Raw genomic sequence first — 3,654 nt, 5'->3', positions numbered from 1 at the left:
GTACTGTTTTCTATTGTGATTGGCACGACAACACCCCAGATCGAGGTGTGAGAACAGATGCATTTGGTGTTACATCAGTAAATTCGAGGCGAAAGGTGCAATATTATGATCCTTTCATTCTTGCTTCTCAGGCCGATCAGGTAATTAAATGTTAATTATTCAGAATGATTCATCATCATATGCGTTTATAAAAAAAACATACAAGATTTTCCTTATAATTCTGTTCGCACACCCATCGATCGATGCGTTTTTTCACATAAACGCATCGATCGATGCGTTTATAAAAAAACATACAAGATTTTCCGAGGATATTCCGAGGAAGGCTTCAGATTTTGTTCCATCGATCGATTGTTCAATCCAATCGATCGATCACATTCTTACGGCTTTCGTCCATCTGGTGATCGATCGATGCGTTTTTCTAAACAAACGCATCGATCGATGCTTTTATAAAAAAACATACAAGATTTTCCGACGATATTCCGAGGAAGGCTTCAGATTTGTTCCATCGATCGATTGTTCAATCCAATCGATCGATCACATTTTTACGGCTTTCGTCCATCTGGTGATCGATCGATGCGTTTTTCTAAACAAACGCATCGATCGATGCGTTTATAAAAAAACATACAAGATTGAAACCCCAAACACTAGTTCCTCGGAATTTCCTCGGAATATTCCGACGGAATTACGAGGAAGACAAGGGTTTCCTCGGAATAGTCTGAGGAAATTCCGAGGAAATAGGGGTTGTAAACCGAAAAAAACGTTTTGCGGTTTGAATAACACCTAGATAACCCTTATAAAGTGTCTTACGTTACTTATGAAGTCTAAAATTTGTTCCTTACCCCTTAATTAACACTTTTCCGATTGTATGAACGAAATCCCACAACATAAGAGAAACACTTATACGTTTTAATGAATGGTATAGGGAATACTTTCAATTAGTTTTGAAATTTGTTATTTCATGGTTTATGCTAATCTATACAAAGAATCCTCAATGGTATACATTACAATTGTATAACAAATGAAAAACCCCAAAAAAATTGATGTTTTGAAACCCCAAACACGTGTTCCTCGGTATTTCCTCGGAATATTCCGAGGAAATTCCGACGGATACTTTACTATCCGTCGGAATTTCCTCGGCATATATTTTCATTTTACCGGGCAAATATTTCGCGAAAATTGAAATTAAAATTCCGACGGAATTCCGACGGAAAATGTCCGTCGGACCCTAGGTTTTATAACCACGAGCCACTTCTTCTTCCCCATTTCTCTCTTCTTCCTCTGCCCGATTCCTCTCTTTTTTTCCGGCGATTTCCCCCTGAAATCCGACGATATCTCCGGCGATCTCCCCCTTTTCTTACACAAATCATGTAAGGACCCTATCCCACTCTCTTAGATTCTATTTGTTAGGTTTTTGTGGAGTTTTGATAGATTTTTGTTAAGGTGATTGGTTAGGATTGTGATTTTTGGTTGTATAATAGGTTTAGAATTGTGATTTAGTTGAATAATTTGTTTTGTTGAATTGATTTATAATTTTTTTATTATTTTTTTATTTTTTTGTATTTAGAAAATCGATTTTAGTATATAAAATCGATTTTTGTATTTTACAAAACGATTTTTCTATATAAATTCGATTTTTTGGATTTTACAAAACATTTTATAATATCTATACAACTTTTTTTTTGATTAAAAACTATTATTTGGGATTTAAAAATATTTTTAATATATATATATATAATTTACAGGTCTCATGATGATCAGATCCGGCCTCGACAGCGTCGTGGTCGTGGTGGTACGGGGAGCCAGTCTCGGGATTCCACCCATTTTCAGGATTCCCCTTCGCCCCACAGCTCCTACCATACATCTCCCTCTGCTGCACCCGCTCCTGCTCCTCTCGCTCCCGCTGCTGCACCCGCTCCTCCTCCTCCGGGTCCTCCAGGAGTGATGAGTGTTGCGGATTTGGTTCAACAGCCCGGTCGTGACCATCTTCCGTATCTCACTCCGTATCCACATGGACATGGTCAAACATGGTAATTAAACATTTTTTTTTCTTTAAATTTTGATTCATTATTAACCGTTTGTTCTTTTTATTAGGTTCAACCGATCCGGGAACGGGATCAGCGCATGGATCAACCGTATGATGTACTCGGCCCTCGACAAGGGACATCCGACTTTCACTCACTTCCCTACCGAAAAGCAGGTTCTGTGGTTTCGTCAGTTTGCGGTAAGTATTCTAATTTTTTACTTATATTTTTAATCTTTAATATTAATTTTTTACTAATTGTGTTTTTTTTTCAGCAAGAGTTCAACTGGAATTCCGATGAGACGCTCTTTATCTATCACCACTTCGTCCATAAAGTTATGGACAACTATGGGAAGCAGATCCACGAGTGGAAGAAAAAGTGGGAAATCAATAAGGTTCGATTTAATTTATTAAACAATTTTTTAATTTATTAAACTATTTTTAAATTTAATAAACTATTTTTTTTTTATATTAAAAGGTACCAAAGTCGATGAACGACACGGTCTGGAAGGAGTTGTGTGCGCATTGGGATAAGGAAGAGACGAAAGAAACTTCTTCCACCAACTCCACCAACCGCAGGAGCGACCGTAAAGGGAAGGGCATCTACAAGCATAACTTGGGTGCTCAATCTATTGCCACTCTGGGAGATCGCATGGTAAGTTCAAATGTTTTTTCTTCAATTATTTGAGTTTCAGAATTTTAATTTATTGTGCATTTCTTCTAATTTCTAATGTTTCTTTAATTTATGTTTTTTTTCAAGGCGGAAGAAAATGATGGCGAGCCGGTTGATGATCTCGCCCTAATGAGGAGGGCGTATACCAACAAGAAGACCGGCCAGATTGATGACGGTCTTGTGAGGGACGTGGTCGACCTGGTCCAAACTCAAGTGGTAGACGAAGTGTCTCAGCTTCAAACCGAGGATGACGCTTCGACGGCTTCGACCAACTTGTCTCGGTGTCGAATCAACGAAATCGTTGAATCCGTAAGTTCTTTTTTTTTTAAAGTTCAATTCATTTATTTCTTGGTTTAAATTTCTAAATTTGGCTTTTTTCTATTCAGTCGGTTCCAAAGAAGAAGGGACGTTTGGTCGGTTTGGGTCGTCGCACCCGGTCGGTTCCTCCTTCTTCTGCACCACCGCCCTTTGTTGAAACAGAAGTACTTACGGCTCAGTTGAAGGACAAAGATGATCGAATATCTTTGTTGGAGACCCAGATGGCGGCTCAACAGGCGGGCTATGAGGCACAGAGGAGGCTGAACCAGCAAATGATGGAGATGATGCAGAGGATGTACCCGAACGAGGTGTTCCCGGACGTGCCAGACCCGTAGTTTTTTTTTTCCACAAACTCGGAATGTTTTATTTTTATTTGTGAAACTTTGAATATTAATTAATATGATTTCAATTTTAATTTTAATTTCATATTTTCGAATTTAAATTTCAGAAATTTTATTTTTTTTAAAAAATTAATATTTTTTACATTCCGAGGAAATTAATTATATTTTTTACGCGATCGATCGATCTGTTTACAAAAAAAACGTTCGGAATATACCGAGGGACATGTTCCTCAGAATATACCGACGAACTGTTCCCCTCGGTATATTCCGAGGAAAGGTGTCCCTCGGTATATTCCGAGGAA

The sequence above is a fragment of the Brassica oleracea genome, chromosome C4, assembly GCF_000695525.1.
Source record: "Brassica oleracea var. oleracea cultivar TO1000 chromosome C4, BOL, whole genome shotgun sequence".
Classification (NCBI taxonomy): Eukaryota; Viridiplantae; Streptophyta; class Magnoliopsida; order Brassicales; family Brassicaceae; genus Brassica; species Brassica oleracea.
This window is presented reverse-complemented; position numbering follows the sequence as displayed.